This window comes from Lissotriton vulgaris, unplaced genomic scaffold (assembly GCF_964263255.1).
Source record: "Lissotriton vulgaris unplaced genomic scaffold, aLisVul1.2 SCAFFOLD_428, whole genome shotgun sequence".
Classification (NCBI taxonomy): domain Eukaryota; kingdom Metazoa; phylum Chordata; class Amphibia; order Caudata; family Salamandridae; genus Lissotriton; species Lissotriton vulgaris.
The window spans coordinates 276,193-294,545 of NW_028254502.1; the positions used below are offsets into that span (position 1 = coordinate 276,193).

Here is an 18,353-nt window from a genome sequence, read left to right on the forward strand (position 1 = left end):
ATTCAAAAATATTCTCAAACAGTATGGCTAGATGGTTGGACCAGAATGCTGAATCTTTTTTGAATAGGGCGTTTGGCAGACCGTTAGGTCCCGGCGCCCCGTCTGATCTCTGTTTTTTTATGATGTTCTTTACTTGTTTTTGTGTAATCTGAATGTCAGCTATTGATTGATCTGACCCTGCTGTTTCTGGCTGATCTTGTTGCGATTTACCTTCCATTTGTTTTTTTTGTGAGTTGCTGTTTTGTTTCTGGCTCGGCTTGCTTGTCGTGTGGTATGGAGCATACATAGGTGGTTTCTGTATCTCTGCCTTACTCTGCTCTCTTTTTAGAGTCTCACTGGGGTTTCCTTGGTTTAATTGCATCGCCATCCGTATATCAATTTCGGTACTTGTCTGTGAGTTATATGTGGCTTCTATGTGAGCTCGCCATACATGCTCAGTTATATCGGAGTTGAAATGCCGGTTTTTTCCATTGGATAGAGCGTTAATGTGGGCCCAAAACAGTTTGGAATTTTGTTGTTGACTTGCGTAGAGCATTTTTGTCCAGAATTGCTCATTATATGTGTGTTTGGCGTCCCGGGTCTCTTTTTTTAGGTCACTTTTCATTTTTTTAATTGTCGTTAAGACCTCCTGGGAAGGTTGTTGACAGTGAGTTCTCATTTGTCTCAATGCTTTGTTTAGTTTTGTTTTTTTATCCTCAGTGCTTTAGTGTACCATTCTGACCCGCTGATCCGTGACCTATTTCGGTTTTTGGGGCTGTGTGTAAACTTTCTGTTCACGTTGTTAATTAAGGACTCCCACACCTCTATCCCCAATGATTTTTCACCTATAGTAGTCAGAAAAGCTGTGCAGAACTCCAAGATTTTGTCTATGGTGTTTTCGTTCCATACTAACCGGTTTAAATTATACAGTTTAGTAAATTGCGTCATAGCTCTTGATGGTGGAAGCTTTTTTCCGAAATCAGTTAATGTAAAAGTTTGGGGATAGTGATCACTCTCTATTCTTTCTAGTATTTGAAAATTTGTGATACTGGGGAATAGGTCTGGATCTGCTAAGGTGAAATCAATGGTTGCTCCTGATTTTGCCATCACTCTTGTGAATGCTGCCGGACTATCTTGTGGACCTCGACCATTCAACGTATATAATGCTCGTTTGTCTAGCAATGCGGCACTTTTCTTTCCAAATGTGTCACGTCTGGTTGAGTTGTCTCTCCTGACGGGTATTCCATTTGGTAGATTTTTCTCTTGTGCTTGCATCAAATTCATGTTGAAATCTCCAGTCAATATTATGTTGGCTTGTGGATATGTTGCCTTTAACATTTTGATAGTGGCGGCCAGTTGTTGAATATCTCTCCCCTTGTATTTGTGGGCTGGGTGGATGTATATGTTCATAATTATCAGGCGAACCCAGATAGTCAGCCCACCAACTGGTCTTCCCCTTGGTCCCTTAGCTGCTGGTTTAAAACAATTTAAATAACCCAAGTGAAAGGTTCCTTCCACTGCCCAAGTTTCTTGAAAAGCCCACATATCCGTTTTCTCTATAAAGCTTTCCCATTCTGGTAATTTGAAAATTTGTGATACTGGGGAATAGGTCTGGATCTGCTAAGGTGAAATCAATGGTTGCTCCTGATTTTGCCATCACTCTTGTGAATGCTGCCGGACTATCTTGTGGACCTCGACCATTCAACGTATATAATGCTCGTTTGTCTAGCAATGCGGCACTTTTCTTTCCAAATGTGTCACGTCTGGTTGAGTTGTCTCTCCTGACGGGTATTCCATTTGGTAGATTTTTCTCTTGTGCTTGCATCAAATTCATGTTGAAATCTCCAGTCAATATTATGTTGGCTTGTGGATATGTTGCCTTTAACATTTTGATAGTGGCGGCCAGTTGTTGAATATCTCTCCCCTTGTATTTGTGGGCTGGGTGGATGTATATGTTCATAATTATCAGGCGAACCCAGATAGTCAGCCCACCAACTGGTCTTCCCCTTGGTCCCTTAGCTGCTGGTTTAAAACAATTTAAATAACCCAAGTGAAAGGTTCCTTCCACTGCCCAAGTTTCTTGAAAAGCCCACATATCCGTTTTCTCCATAAAACTTTCCCATTCTGGTAAGAGTAGCTTGGATTCCAAGCCAGCAATACTCCACGAGGATAGGGTTGCAGAAGGACTTGTAGGACGGGGCTTGCTACCGGGCTAGCCTCATGGTCAGCAGGAATCACTAGCTGATCCGGGTTCTAACAGGTAATACCTGCAATACCAGTAACAATAACCTGTGTAGATTTATTATGACCACCCAGCTCATTATGAGAGCCGGGTGGGTACCCACCCATCATCTTCAAAACTGGGTACCCACCCGTCATCTTCTAAACCCCATATTCTTCAGCCTGTGGGAGAATAACACCTCATCCCAGTCAGTCATTATCCTCTAAAGTGGATAATAGCTCAAAACGATTACTGATCTGAATGGGGTGGTCAACCAAGCTAAAAGCCCTATGGGGGACCCAGGTTTCCTTAAATCGCGGGGTCCTACCAGGCTTATAGAAATAACCCAGGGGTAAAAATGTTATCTCATCAACGGAGGGGGGATGGTGAGCAGCCAACTCTAAGATGTATTGTACAAAAGACGGTGACTTGAAACTCAATACCACACAGTCACCCGCCAGGGTCTTATGTGAATGACCAATCCAGTTGATGCGCCTCACCATTTTAAATTCATTAAACAATGCCTTACTATTGCCGGTCTTTTTCCCTAGACAGTGAAGAGCTTTATTTTTGAGATTAGACCAATGTTCACGAGTACCTTCTGGGAGTGGGGGTACGTTCGCTAGGATGATAGTATATGGTGTAGCTTCGGGGGGAGGTGGAGACTAGGTAGCAAATCCAGACTCCCTACTAACCCTTCATCTACCCTTAGCCCATTACCCACTACCTCCTTCCGCTGCTGTGGTTGAGCCCTGTTGTCATTAATTGGGTTCATCCTAACTGGCATTACAGCATCCGGCACATGAGTGGCCCGGGCAGTACCTACGTGTGCATGTAAGGTATCATCTAGTTGCACATTAGCATCCACCTCTGTAAGGTTACGTGAAACACACCCACGATCCTGTAGTCTAGATGTAACAGAAATCCTTTGCTTGCTACAGGAGAAACATTTTTCGATTTGGTTGAGCCTCTCATCAACTGAATCGAGCCTTTTAAGAATAGGTTCGATAAGGGCAGCTAGCTGGTCCTTTAATAATAAGCACAGATTTTCTATGTTAGGCTGCACATTGGTGCTCGCAGATGATTTACATGTAGGAGCATTGACGTCAGAGTGCCCAAAAACCCAGTTGCGGCCACAGTTGCAGGTTGCTTATTTGGGCAACAACCTTTCCTTCTCTTACTGGGCGGTGCAGCCACTACCCCCTCTAGTGCTTTTCTCCCCCTAGTTTTGACCATAGCCGGGCTCTGAGTGCTGCATTGAAGCAATGATTCAGAAAAGGGGGTGGTGATGAACAGAGTGTCTGAATTAAGCAGACCACTCTTACCCAGTCCAAAGATCAGGGCTTAATCCATCACCGTTATTTATCTCACTGCACCATCCCAGCTCAGAATCTGGCTATATGCAAATCAGTCTGTCCCTGGCCCAGTGCATCATGGGAACAGGGCAGACTAAACTACCAAGCCAATTCTTCACCAGAAAGGAGACAAGCTACCGGGGACCGGTTTCTGGCATTTCAGCCGTCTTCGGCCCGGCTTGCTTGAATCCTGATGGTGCAGTGAGAAAGGGACTCGTGTCTGAGTATACCCTGCCACACCTATAGTGGCCAAAAACGATTCAGAAAAGGGGGTGGTGATGAACAGAGTGTCTGAATTAAGCAGACCACTCTTACCCAGTCCAAAGATCAGGGCTTGATCCATCACCGTTATTTATCTCACTGCACCATCCCAGCTCAGAATCTGGCTATATGCAAATCAGTCTGTCCCTGGCCCAGTGCATCATGGGAACAGGGCAGACTAAACTACCAAGCCAATTCTTCACCAGAAAGGAGACAAGCTACCGGGGACCGGTTTCTGGCATTTCAGCCGTCTTCGGCCTGGCTTGCTTGAATCCTGATGGTGCAGTGAGAAAGGGACTCATGTCTGAGTATACCCTGCCACACCTATAGTGGCCAAAAACGATTCAGAAAAGGGGGTGGTGATGAACAGAGTGTCTGAATTAAGCAGACCACTCTTAACCAGTCCAAAGATCAGGGCTTGATCCATCACCGTTATTTATCTCACTGCACCATCCCAGCTCAGAATCTGGCTATATGCAAATCAGTCTGTCCCTGGCCCAGTGCATCATGGGAACAGGGCAGACTAAACTACCAAGCCAATTCTTCAGCAGAAAGGAGACAAGCTACAGGGGACCGGTTTCTGGCATTTCAGCCGTCTTCGGCCCGGCCTGCTTGAATCCTGATGGTGCAGTGAGAAAGGGACTCTCTTGACTGGGTGAGAGTATTCTGCTTAATTCAGAAACTCTGTCCATCCCCACCCCTTGTTGTTAAATATTTTGTCCACCATAAGCGTGGAAGGGTATACTCAGATGTGAGTCCCTTGCTCATTGCACCATCATGATTCAAGCAAGCCGGGCCGACGACGGCTGAAATGCCAGAAACCGGTCCCCGGAAGCTTGTTTCCTTCCCAGTGTAAGAATTGGCTTGGTAGTTTGGTTTGCCCTGTTCCCATCATGCACTGGGACAGGAACAGACTAATTTGCATATAGCCAGGTTCTGAGCTGGGATGGTGCAGTGAGCTAAAAAACGGTGTTGGATTTAGCCCTGATCTCTTGACTGGGTGAGAGTATTCTGCTTAATTCAGAAACTCTGTCCATCACCACCCCTTGTTGTTAAATATTTTGTCCACCATAAGCGTGGAAGGGTATACTCAGATGTGAGTCCCTTGCTCATTGCACCATCATGATTCAAGCAAGCCGGGCCGACGACGGCTGAAATGCCAGAAACCGGTCCCCGGAAGCTTGTTTCCTTCCCAGTGTAAGAATTGGCTTGGTACTTTGGTTTGCCCTGTTCCCATCATGCACTGGGACAGGAACAGACTAATTTGCATATAGCCAGGTTCTGAGCTGGGATGGTGCAGTGAGCTAAAAAACGGTGTTGGATTTAGCCCTGATCTCTTGACTGGGTGAGAGTATTCTGCTTAATTCAGAAACTCTGTCCATCACCACCCCTTGTTGTTAAATATTTTGTCCACCATAAGCGTGGAAGGGTGTACTCAGATGTGAGTCCCTTGCTCATTGCACCATCATGATTCAAGCAAGCCGGGCCGACGACGGCTGAAATGCCAGAAACCGGTCCCCGGAAGCTTGTTTCCTTCCCAGTGTAAGAATTGGCTTGGTAGTTTGGTTTGCCCTGTTCCCATCATGCACTGGGACAGGAACAGACTAATTTGCATATAGCCAGGTTCTGAGCTGGGATGGTGCAGTGAGCTAAAAAACGGTGTTGGATTTAGCCCTGATCTCTTGACTGGGTGAGAGTATTCTGCTTAATTCAGAAACTCTGCCCATCACCACCCCTTGTTGTTAAGCATTGAAGCAATGAAGCATCAGGAGTCGGGTCTTGGATGGCTCGCCCAGTGAGTCAGATAAAATACTATCACCTGAGCGATTCACTTCAATGCTCGTTTGTAGAACAGGTAGCTGGGCACAGGGCAACGATTCTCCCCTAGATAGAGCTGGCTCCAGAGAGAGCCTGCGTTCAGTTGCCTGGATCTCATGACTCAAAACCGATTCTGCTCGATTTAAAAAAGGGTCAGGTGTGCCCACCACCCTATCCCCGACCTTCCTTTTACTCATAACTGCAGACTTGTGTGTAAAGAAATATCCCCAAGGGTCAACTTAAACAGTTTACCATACACGACAATCAATACTGGTGGTCCCAATAATATAAACAGTCTTACAGTCTTAGAGGATTCTGCCATAGGGATTAGAGATGTGGCCCAGCCCGACCTCCTCTGGGCTCTGACGGGCGTGGACGGGCCCGCCCATGGCCCGGGCTTTGCCCGCGTGCGTCCCGCGCCGCGGGAGGCGCCGCAATGATTTAAGTGCCTCCGGGCGCTGCCGGACGTTGTCAGCAGTGTGCACGGCCCAAGGGGGTGCTGGGTAATGTAGTCCGTAGGGTCCGTACTCTCCAAATCAGCCGGCACCCTCAGCGGTGTTATCCCCCAAAGTCGGTTGAATTATGGCTTCCAAAAGTCCAGCTGCCACAAAAGCACCCCAGGAATAGCAACAAGATGCTCAACTCACTCCTCGCAGCGTCCCGCGCCACGGGAGGCGCCGCGATGATTTAAGCGCTTCCGGGCGCTGTCGGACGTCGTCAGCAGTGTGCGCGGCCCAAGGGGGTGCTGGGTAATGTAGTCCGTAGGGTCCGTACTCTCCAAATCAGCCGGCACCCTCAGCGGTGTTATCCCCCAAAGTCGGATGAATTATGGCTTCCAAAAGTCCAGCTGCCACAAAAGCACCCCAGGAACAGCAACAAGATGCCCAACTCACTCCTCGCAGCGTCCCGCGCCGCGGGTGGCGCCGTGATGATTTAAGCGCCTCCGGGCGCTGTCGGACGTCGTCAGCAGTGTGCGCGGCCCAAGGGGGTGCTGGGTAATGTAGTCCGTAGGGTCCGTACTCTCCAAGTCAGCCAGCACCCTCAGCGGTGTTATCCCCAAAGTCGGTTGAATTATGGCTTCCAAAAGTCCAGCTGCCACAAAAGCACCCCATGAACGGCAACAAGATGCCCAACTCACTCCTCGCAGCGTCCCGTGCCACGGGAGGCGCCGCGATGATTTAAGCGCCTCCGGGCGCTGTCGGACGTCGTCAGCAGTGTGCACGGCCCAAGGGGGTGCTGGGTAATGTAGTCCGTAGGGTCCATACTCTCCAAATCAGCCGACACCCTCAGCGGTGTTATCCCCCAAAGTCAGTTGAATTATGGCTTCCAAAAGTCCACCTGCCACAAAAGTACCCCAGGAACAGCAACAAGATGCCCAACTCACTCCTCGCAGCGTCCCGCGCCGCGGGAGGCGCCGCGATAATTTAAGCACTTCCTGGCGCTGTCGGACGTCATCATTAGTGTGCGCGGCCCAAGGGGGTGCTGGGTAATGTAGTCCGTAGGGTCCGTACTCTCCAAATCAGCCAGCACCCTCAGCGGTGTTATCCCCAAAGTCGGTTGAATTATGGCTTCCAAAAGTCCAGCTGCCACAAAAGCACCCCAGGAACAGCAACAAGATGCCCAACTCATTCCTCGCAGCGTCCCGTGCCACGGGAGGCGCCGCGATGATTTAAGCGCCTGCGGGCGCTGTCGGACGTCGTCAGCAGTGTGCACGGCCCAAGGGGGTGCTGGGTAATGTAGTCCGTAGGGTCCATACTCTCCAAATCAGCCGACACCCTCAGCGGTGTTATTCCCCCAAAGTCGGTTGAATTATGGCTTCCAAAAGTACAGCTGCCACAAAAGCAACCCAGGAACAGCAACAAGATGCCCAACTAACTCCTCGCAGCGTCCCGTGCCACGGGAGGCGCCGCGATGATTTAAGCGCCTCCGGGCGCTGTCGGACATCGTCAGCAGTGTGCACGGCCCAAGGGGGTGCTGGGTAATGTAGTCTGTAGGGTCCGTACTCTCCAAATCAGCCGGCACCCTCAGCGGTGTTATCCCCCAAAGTCAGTTGAATTATGGCTTCCAAAAGTCCACCTGCCACAAAAGCACCCCAGGAACAGCAACAAGATGCCCAACTCATTCCTCGCAGCGTCCCCTATATTCAAGAACCAATGCCCTAAGGCACACACCCTGATGCATCTATTGTTCAAAAACAATACCTTAAATAGTCTGTGATTGTTGCGATAACACTTTCTCGAAGGATGTAAAACCAACAATAGCTTATTGAAGCCATGTGACCTTGTGGAATACAATATGCTATGTTCAAAGACATAGCATAAAGGTACTTTCTTATGTATAGCACATATAAAGAGTATTTATAAGTCTCTAATCTTTCCTCATATTTGCTACCTCAATTTAATCTTAAATGTTTATTGTTTAAACGTATTTGGCTCAATATTTTATTACACTTGAACCAATCAGAAGCTTTTCCTGTCCACTCTCCTGCTCCAGTTTCCCTGGAACAAAAGTCTGTCCAATTAGGACGGTACAGATTGGATAATATGCTTGACCAATAGTACAAATGATTTCATGATGGATGCAGACCCTTCTGCTCTAGAACAAAACATTACATGTGCATCCATTGTCTTTTTCATATAATTGCAGAGTAATAAAGCCATCACACATCCCTAAAAGAAAATCCATGAAAATTATAAATTAGTTATTCTTCACTTGCCCTGCTTCTGAGTTGGTCGGAGTTTTCTAACAACTGCACAAACCCATTTACACAGGGGGCAGAATTTCAAGTTGTGTCGTAGCTGCCATACTCAGTAATGAATGTGTATGTTAAATACCTCACCTTGATTAGATTTCAGCAGGTCAAATGTGCCCTAACTTAACAGGGGGAACACCTAACATGCAGATTTAGTTGTGGTAAGCACCAAAATCTGCATGTTATTCCCAACAACAAAGATCTGCTACTTACCATACCAGATAAATTCTGAAGCACAATAAGCCTGGTTTTATCAGGTGTATTAAATAGCACCTACTCCTCCGACTAACTCATAATCAGAGCTTTTATTTTATAATACTACAACAAATGTATCTTGCATGCTTACTTGAACCCCACTGTGCACCACAACCAAACTGTAATTAATTAAAGAACCATCAAATATGGGTATTTCAAGATGTAGGTTTATTGGTCACAGCTGTTGCAGATCCCAAGTAACTGTGTAACATAGAATGTCTCAGACAGGCACTACATAATACATTCTAGATTCTCATGACATGGGTAATGATGTAATGCAGCCAGATCACCACAACATCTCCCTTCTACACACAAGTAAATGACTAAAATACAAATAATAAGAAAAATAATTAACATAATGACTATGGAATATAAGATAGATTAAACTCCTAAAACCAATGTAAATAAATTGTAGTTAAAAACATGTACTTAATATAAAACGTCAATCACAAAACCTTGAGAGTTTGATTATATTTCTACTACTGGTCCTGCGTACAGATAAAGGATAGGAATTAGACTTTGGTTCAGTAACTTGGATATCAGGAGAGGAAACTGTAGGAGGAACAGTATGGAAAGATGTCTTGGATAAAACATTTCAATCATCAGAAGAAACATCATGAACATCAGAAGAAACATCATGAACATCATGTAAATGCACCTTGACTACTCTTCCCTTATAACACCATTCGTTTCGACTAGTTCTCACTGCATTTTTTGTCACCACCTCAATCTTTACCGGAAGTTTGAATTTCGACAACCCTTTAGGAACATGATTAGGATCCTTAATACGGACCCAGTCACCTACTTTAAGTATGTCTTCAACAGGTTTTACCCTGTGAATGGCATCATAATGACTTTTAATTTTGTTTTGATATTCCTTTACTTTGGGTCTCACAACTTTGTCCATGTTTATCATATGATCATTTTTTGTGTTGAAATTCTCTCAACCAAGCAGGACAAAGCCTTGAGGCAGGTGGCCGTCCTTGTAAGACCTTGAATGGGGAAATACCAGAAATCACATTAGGACAGCATCTATGGGACCACAACATTTCTTCAACAGCCTTACAAATACCAAAATTGTTCTGGATTCCCCATTGAATATATTCTACTAATGTGCGATTCATTTTTTCTATCAGGCCATTGGCCTGAGGGTGATGTAAAGCCACACACCTATGCTTGATCGCATTATTGTTAAGAAAACTTCTCATCTCTTTAGAAATAAATTGGACACCATTGTCCGAGACAATCTCTTTGGGAAATCCTTCTCTTATGAATACATTTTTCTAAAAATGTAATAACATTGAGGGTATTAGGTTCTTCTACAAACTTTACCTCCCACCATTTGCTGTAATAATCAACCACTACTATGGCGAATTTCAGTTTCCTTGGAAGTGTACCAAATGGACCGATGAAATCTATTGCCAACTTTGACCAAACTGTACTTGGCAGGTCAACAGGCTGTAAAGGAACAGCTTCAGTTTTTAAACTTTTGTCACTTGTTGCACAAACAACACAACTGCGGACACTAGCAACAATTTCAGAGTCCATTCTGGGCCACCAATAACTATCCCTGATTTTCCTCTTAGTTATGGTTTGACCCAAATGTCCCTCATGCCCATACATAATAATTCTCTCTCTTAATGAAACTGGTGGAATGAACTTGTCTCCACGTACTAACAACCCTTTACCTTCAATAGACAATTCATCAGCTCTCTTGAAATAAGGTTGTACATTTTGCGGGAGTGTTCTTTCTTTTAGCCAACCAGACGTGACATACTTTCTTACATTTTCCAATTCAATATCTTTCAGGGATTCAGAAAACCACTCCTTTTCACTGAAAGTAGTGTTATGACAAATGTCAACACTCGCAATCAAACAGTCTTCATCATATTCATCACCATTTTCTTGAAAATCTGCAAAACTTATGGGTGAACGTGATAAATAATCCGCCAGTATATTTCTTCCACCAGATATGTACTCAATGGTGAAATTGTATTGCAATAATTTTGAACTCAAGCGTGCAATTCTTGGGGTATGATCTTTTATAGTGATCCCACTCAAAATACTGACTAAGGGTTTATGGTCAGTCTTAAGAACAAACTTTCTCCCCCAAATGAAACATTTAAATCTCTCAACCGCCCAACAGCAACTCAAAAGTTCCTTTTCAATTACTGAAAATATTTTCTCATTTGGTCTTAATGATCTCGAAGCAAACCCAATTGTAACTTCTTTTTCTCCTTTCATCTGTGCAATGGTGGCACCAAGCCCATCATTACTTGCGTCTACAGTAATAATGCATTCCTGGGATGGATCAAAAGGTGCAAGAACCCCAGCAGAAACTAAATTATCAAACTCTTCTTGACAATTTTCTCCCCACACAAACTTTTTGTCTTTCTTTAACAATTCTCTTAATGTCACTGTTTTTGCTGAAATGTTTTTGATAAACTTAGAATAAAATTCACAAGAGTCCTACAAATGAGGCCACATGCTCTTTTTTCTTAGGTGTGGGGGCCTTAGATATTGCATCAATTAAACCTAGTCTAGGTTCCACTCCTTGTTTTGATATCCCATGACCCAAATACTCTATAAAATCTTTTGCAAATTCACATTTTTCCCGGTTTGCAACAACTCCATATTTTTGCAATCTCTCTAAAACCATAAGCATGCGTTTGTCATGAATGGATTGGTTTTCCCCTGCAACTAAAATATCATCTTGGTAGGTCACCACCCCGTCAACTCCTTCCAAAACATTCTCTAATACACGTTGGAAAACGGATGCCGCTGATGACAAACCAAAAGGCATCCTTTTAAGTTGAAACAAACCCATTGGAGATACAAATGCTGTGAGGTGTCTTGAAGATTCTTCAAGTACAACCTGATGATATGCAGATGCCAGGTCAATTTTTGAAAAGACACTAGAACCTGAAAATGTACTGATGATATCATCAATTCTAGGCAAAGGGTGTGAATCAACCCAAGTTACTTTTTTTGAACTCCTCAGGTTAACACACACTCTTAACTTTCCATTTTTTTTCTTGCGATAACTAATGGACTTAACCATAGAGACGATTCGATGGGTTCTATTACTCCATCATCACACATCTTTTTAAGGATATCCGCTAGATCTTGACGTACACTAAAAGGTACGTTTCTCAACTTGTGTTTGATTGGAGTCACCCTATCCTGCACTTTTATTTTATGTTTAAATCCTTTTATTTTCCATAGCTTGTCCTCAAAAACCTTAGGAAACTTTTTAAACCATTTGCTGCTATTATCATGTTTTTCAATTGTATCACTGCTCTCATATTTCACTATCTCCATTTTCATGATCGTCGGTCACTAAAGACACTTGTACTTTTCTCCCAGGTCTGAGTGTCATGCCAAACAATCCCTGGTGATACCAACCCAGTATATTTAATCCTTTTTTAGCTACATAGACCTTCCCAAAAATTGAGCGTCCCTAAAATTTGAGTTCACATTCGAAGTATCCTGACAACTCAATCTTTCTTCCATCATAAGTAACAGGATTTCTGTCTGGGGGAAGTAGACTACGTTTACCCCAGACTTCATTAAATAGTTCATCAGTTATCATTGTCATTCTGGCACCAGAATCTATGAGTAGTCTCAATTTTTTTCCATCTGTTTCTATAATCTCATAAGGATCTATACAGTCTGATTCATCATCCTGCACCACAACTATCAAGTCTCTAATTCCTCTAGAACAAGACTGTTCATCTTCAGAGGTATCACTTTGATCATCTTCAATGACAGAATTTATTTTATCCTTGGGAGTCTGGCACACCTTGGCAAAATGCCCGATTTTCTTACAAACTTTACACTTCACACTCCTTGCAGGACAAGGTCTACCATTTGGAGTGTGTTTTGAATTTCCACACCTAAAACAAATGTTTTTTTGTGTGAAAAAACTATTTTTGTTGGGAAAAAAAACTATTCCTGTTGTCTTTTTGTTTAACAATTTTCTTTGAATTATACTTTTCTTTTGAAACTGAATTCTCATTCACCACAGACACACCGCTATTTTCTTTTCGAATGAGCTCTTTACGTGCTTTGCGTGACACTTCAATCCCCTTTACTATATCAATTGTTTCAGCAAGACTAGGATTCCTCAAAGTGAGCAATTTTTCCTGAACTTTACCATCATAACAACGTACAACAATTTGATCACAAATGAGTTGATCTGTGAAATTTTCGAATTCACACTTTGCTGCTAACATACGTAAAACAGCAACGTAGGTAACAATGGATTCATCTTGTAATTGCTGTCTTGTGAAAAATGTGTGCTTATTAACAATTAAACTAGGTTCTACGTCAAATTGTTTCTCTAGTTTCTTTACAGCTATCTCAAATTCATCCAAATCTTCCTGAACTTGTGGGACAACATAGGGTGGAAGATGCTCGTAAATAGATTGGCCCTCAAACCCTAAATTAAGTTCCAAAAGGAACCTCTTACATTCAGGACGATACCTATTGCCACCAATTGCTCCTAAATATTTGCTGAAAGCCCTGTATCAATTCCTCCACGGGACTGGAGGGTCACCAGGAGTCTGTAGAAAAGGAGGAGGAGCATTGACATTTTGCATTGTAGCCATGACTCAATGGGCAAGACACAAGATTATATCTTAAACCTCTAAAACATAATGTGTATATATATATATAGCATTCACCAATACAAACAATATAACATTTGTAAGCCAAAATAAGGTATGTCTATACCACAGGTGTAATTTAAAAAAAAAATATTAATGATTAATGTAATATTGTTATTCCTGTAAGAACAACAAATTAATGTTATGTAATAATTAGAGTTATAGTAGTGTTCTGCGTGTGCATATCACGGATATGCTATTTCTCTGAAACATAAGCTTTGTAGTTGTTTAGTCCTTCTTTAATTTTTGTTTTCTTTAGTCCTTGTTCAATTGTCAGACCACTTCCTAATGGGTTTTATCTTGTGAAAGCCAGAGTTTCAGTCGTTCAGTTCTTTTTTGATTTTTATTCCTTGAGTGATACTCAAGAACTGCTCATTAAAAAAAAATTGTCGGAAAAAGAGGAATGCCCCGGTTACTTACCGGTAATCTTCATTACTCCGAGTATAGTCTTCCTCGCCACATGAGTTACATAGTGAGCTTTAGCTCCACAACAGAACCCTCCAAAGCAAAAAGAAACCACCTCCCACCCCCTCCCAACATGGCCGACCAGTCCCACCTGACCTCTATAAGAGGCGGACCGGCCCAACCAACAGCCTGATCTACCAAGCAAACAATGAAGCCGATAGCCAGACAGGGAGGGGGGGAGGGAACTCATGTGGCGAGGAAGACTATACTCGGAGTAATGAAGATTACCGATAAGTAACCGGGGCATTACCTCCTCGTAAGTCTTCCTCGCCCCCTGAGTTACATAGTGAGCAAATACCCAAGCCAACAAGGCTTCATTGACCACCAGAAGAACCACACCACACGGTGATGCAGCGAAACCAACACAAGGTTGATGTAGAAGAAATGAAAAGAAAACAGGGATCATAGGAAACCTGAAATCAAGACCTCCAGGAAAGGAAGGCCAACCAGGAGTCGCAGCTCCAGCACTCAGAACGGCCCCAGTGAAGTCCCCCCGGGACTGCTAGAGACCCACCTACAAGGCGGGGGACGACCACGCCGAAGCCTGGTAAAACTCCACAGAGGAGACACCCAAGAAGGGGGCCCAGGGGACAGAGCCGCCCCCCGCGGACCGACCCTGGACCCCTGCCGGATCCACCGAACCCAGCGAAGCGCAGGGAAGGATGCTAGCCTGTGAAAGCCAGCGACCAAGGCGGGAAGAGGGCTAGTGGCCCGAACGAACCGGGCCAAAAGACACAAAACAGGCCAGCCCACCGGGCAAGGAAAGACGTGCGGCCAAGAGAAGCCAAAACAGCACGTCGAACAACCAGCACGGACAAGAGAGGAACCTCGTCGGCAGGGAAAAAGTGGTAAAGATACCACCCGAGTCCGGGGCCCCAGGGAAGGAACCCCGGGATGGACACGGGGGTCATGCCGGAGGAACAACCACGTCCGGCGAAACCCGCAAGAAGGGAGGGGAGCGGAGGAACGACCCCCGCACGCCCCCTTGCCCAGCAGACACCACTGCCACCAGGGAAAAACCACCCAAAAGGTGAGGAACCGCCAAGCCACTGAGGGCCGGGGCCCAAAAGGGCGGACCCCGAAGAGCTCGTAGAACGAGAGAGGGAGGATGCAAATGTATCGCGATATACATAGCGCACGTAACACCCAAAGGCATCAAGGTGCTTGCCTTGGGAACCCGTCCTGGTATTCCCCTGTGAGACAACCCCAGCAGGATACCAGGTGAAAGTCAGGCATCCCGCCGCCAGGGGCCCTAGTGGAGATTAAGTAAGCAATTGCCCAGAGTTGCAGAGTGAACACGTGGGACGAGTAGGCACCGGAATGAGAATTATCGAGTCCATGGAAGTTATTAAGCCCAAGACCCACCGAGGCGGGGATCTGAACCCTGGCCCAGGACCAATCTCAGCTACCGGGACTGCTGCCTCCAACCCCTGAGCCACACTTCTCCACTAACATGGAACGCTCCACGAATTTGCGTCTCACCCTTGCGCAGGAGCCGTGCCAATCTTCTCTGTATCGTTCCAGATTTTGTAAATGTGCTGCCGAAGCGAGCCCTGGAAGAACTGCGGGAACCCAGCAGCAAAGCCACAACCCCCGAGCCAGCAGCGACATCCGCTCCAGAACCAGACCTGCACAAGGAGGCAGGCCAGCCGACAAGAGCCGGCTCAACCCCGACGCCGAGAGCGGGGGACCCCACCACGGTACGGGAATATCCGGGATCGGCCCGGAGGCACGACCCGCCAGCTTGCCAAAGGAGAGGGAACCCGGGGCGGTGGACCCCGTCGGGAACCAAAAACAGGAACGTACCATGACAGGCGTGGCAACCACGCGCGGGTGCCAGGCACCTCTCCTCTGCAATGTTCCAAAATAAGTCCATGCGCTGCCGAGGCGAGCACCCAGGAGCACCCCGGCCCTGCCCAAGCGAATCCAGCCGAGGACCCGCGAAATCAGAGGGCACGGGGGAAACGCGTACCTCAGACTGAAAGGTCACGCGAAAGACCGGGCAATAAGGACCCGGAAGGAGGAGTAGAACCCGGGCCGGAGGGCCGAGTCCCCCACCCAGAACCGATCCACCGGAGGCAGACCGAGCCGAGGCACCAGGCGCCGAAACACCACCGGGACAGGGCGAGACAAGGCAACGAAGGAAGATCCGACATAGTCGAGCCGTCACAGAACCGGACCCCGGGGGAAGGATGGCCCGAAGGGACAGGACCGGCGAAACCGACACTTCCAGGGCGACTGACCCGTTATATGGAACGCCTCACGAACATGCGAGTCCACCTTGCGCAGGGGCCACGCCAATCTCCTCAGAATTGTCCCAACTTTTGTATATGAGTTGCCGAAGTGAGTACGGCCAATACATGGGGACATCGAAGCATAGGTGCCAAGGCGGCAGGCCAGGAGGACTGCCAGCAACACCCGAAGCACGAGGAGCTGCGCGACCGCCGGAGATCCCAACGACCCCCAAACGACCCGGCGCCAAAGGATGGCCCCCCCCCTGACTGACCCAGAGGGAAGTACCGGGTCCAGGCACCTGACCCCCGAAGGAGGACAAGCCCGAGACAGGAACCGAAGGGACCACCGCACATAGAACAGGGAGCCGACGGAGGAGAGACCCCGCCTGACGTGATGCCTCACCCACGAAAAAGATGAGGCCGGGCTGTATCAATTGCCCAGACAGGGAACACCAGGACTCCCTCCCGGCGAAGAAGATCCACCAGGCGGGTCATGAGCACCGGGCCAACCCACGGGTCAGAAGGCAAGCCCAACAGAGGCACCCGCAACCGAGAGTGGGGACCCCCACTCGCAGTCCGGCCTCCCAGGCCAACCCAAGGTCCACAGAATAGACAAGGGAAGGAGGTGGCATCCGAACCCGTCGGGAAGGGGGGACCCCGTGGAAAGACCGCAAGACCAGCAAGACCGGTCACCGGCCAGCCAGCCCGAAGATCCCAAGAACCGTGACAGCCACGGCCCAAGACGGGACGCAACGGAGGCGACAGCCCCCTTTCCCCCCAGGGAACCCCCAGGAGTGAGAGGGCCGAAAGCTAGGATCCAGGGGCGAATATTGGAGCGGCAGTACCAGTACGAGACCGGAAAACCGACACCCGGGCCCGGGAGCCAAAACCTGACCGCCCCGACCGACACCCTGAAATCCGGGTGGAATGGCCGAAGGACCCCACCCCTGCAAGGGCGGGTCAACGGACGCAGGTAGAGGAAGGGATCCCGGAGACTTGCGCAGAGAACGCCCCCAGGGAAACCCCGGGAACAACCCCCGCCGCCGGGGGAGGCAAATGCAAGCTCCAAACAGGAACGAAACACTGTAAGTGTGCCCTCCCCGCGTAGGGGTCCTGTCACACTTCCCAGTAGCGCAACTTGAGACAAGACCAGCGTACTACACCCCCGCAAGGGCACAAGGCGCTTGGACGCCAGCAGCTGTAGACTCATCCCGTCTAACCCCCTGAGGCGAAACTTTCACCTTGGGATACCACTACAGCATCGGCAGGATTCGACCCGTGGTCTGTGAGGGCTGTCCGCACCAAAGGCACAAGACTAACCTATGAGCTATAGCTCCTTAGTCCCGGACACCCCCGAGGAGGAGGCCAGGCATCCAAAGCATTGTGGGGGCCGAATGTGGAGAAAAAGCAAGCAATTGCCCAGGGAAGCAGAGCGGGACTCCATGAATGGAAAAGGCCCCGAGGCGCGACTAACCCGGACCCCGGACTAAATCGCACCCCAGATCCGCCGAGGAACCGAACCCAGGTCCCGGGCCAGACCACTGCCCCTGGGCCTGCCCTACCCACCAGTGGGCCATACTCCCCCACCGGGTACCGAGAGGGAGACAAAGCCAGGAGGGGGCGGGGCACCCCGCCTCGCAAAGACCCCTAGAAGGGAAAGCGCCGGAAAACCGGGGGAGCCCTCAGACTGCGACAGAAGGGGGGACACATCCGCCACCCCGAGGAGTTCCCAGCAGTGCCACCACACCTGAGCCCGGCGCATCCTGACGGCCCATGCACAGGAGGAAAACACGGGCTCCCAGGGTGCCAGAAGAAGGACTACAGAATCTCGAGCAGTCCCCATGCCGTTCCCCGAAAAGAACGCGCAAAGCGCTCCTGAGCCAAAACCCCAAATAGAAGTGCACTGGCAAACGGAATCCACAGAGAAGAAATGCACTCACCGAGGATCGTAGACACAGACGCATTGGCAGGATTCGAACCCTGGCCTGCGAGGGCTGTCTGTTCAACAACGCGCCCTAGCTCCTTCCCACGCAAGCCGCGTCAAAAACGCAGCGCCAGCAGGAGGGGGCCGTGTCAATTTTCAAATGGCCGCACCTGGCGGCAATCAAACCCCGCCCCTGAGGGGCGGGAGGCGCCCGGACCAACACCAGCGCGGCAAACCGCCGCGGCCCGTAGGGGAGAATGAAAGGACATGCACGGAGGGAGGCGGCCGCGACCAGCGCCGCGCCTCCGAGACTCAGGCTGGCCGGAAAGGAGAGCCAGTGCAGAAAACGAGGTAGGACCGACCGGTACGTGCTGCACGCCGAGGCTCCTACCCCGGCCAGGCCTCAGTGCAAGTGACTAATG

The 18,353-nt window shown here is 48.0% G+C and overlaps 1 protein-coding gene and 2 non-coding genes across 3 annotated transcripts in view; 1 reads left to right on the forward strand and 2 right to left on the reverse strand.

The window, feature by feature from the left end:
- Nucleotides 1-18,353, forward strand: part of LOC147659516 (transmembrane protease serine 9-like) — a 680,763-nt gene that overhangs the window by 207,163 nt on the left and 455,247 nt on the right. The gene's annotated exons all lie outside the window — the stretch shown is intronic.
- LOC147659517 (U6 spliceosomal RNA) lies at nucleotides 15,221-15,327 on the reverse strand. The gene has a single exon (XR_015307221.1). It is a non-coding gene; the product is annotated as a U6 spliceosomal RNA (small nuclear RNA).
- Nucleotides 16,018-16,124, reverse strand: LOC147659518 (U6 spliceosomal RNA). The gene has a single exon (XR_015307222.1). It is a non-coding gene; the product is annotated as a U6 spliceosomal RNA (small nuclear RNA).